The sequence below is a fragment of the Penaeus monodon genome, chromosome 15, assembly GCF_015228065.2.
Source record: "Penaeus monodon isolate SGIC_2016 chromosome 15, NSTDA_Pmon_1, whole genome shotgun sequence".
Lineage (NCBI taxonomy): Eukaryota > Metazoa > Arthropoda > Malacostraca > Decapoda > Penaeidae > Penaeus > Penaeus monodon.
In genome coordinates this window covers 34,062,939-34,063,406 of record NC_051400.1, presented here as the reverse complement: position 1 = coordinate 34,063,406, position 468 = coordinate 34,062,939, and positions in this window count along the sequence as shown.

Below are 468 nucleotides of genomic sequence, written 5' to 3'. Positions count from 1 at the left end.
AGAAATGAGACTCTAACAATTAATAGTGTGCCGTTGTTATTGTTGTTAAAGCGTCCATCAAACGAAGGAGGTTATGTCTTTGCTTTGGTATGATGATTGCCAGTTTGCTAGGTTACTGGTTACTCTGTTAACTATCTGGTTTACCAACACAGTCACGCGAAAAATTGCTGACGGATCGTGATGAAAGACTTGTAGGTGGGATTGTTATGACCAAAGGAACCTGTCGATTCTATGCTGGTGACCCGGCGTATATGGGCAGATATTTGGGTATATTAACTGTATAGATTATTAAAAAAAGCATTAAATGAGTATCTTTCAGGTATATTTTAGGAGTATATCAGTATTGATAAAGGGAGGTTATCATGGACTTTTGTGTAGGTAAGGAAAGATGATGGAATTTTTTTGGAAGAATAATATGTATTTTTTTCAGTTATGAGATTAAAGTACGAATGTGTACATAAACAGATT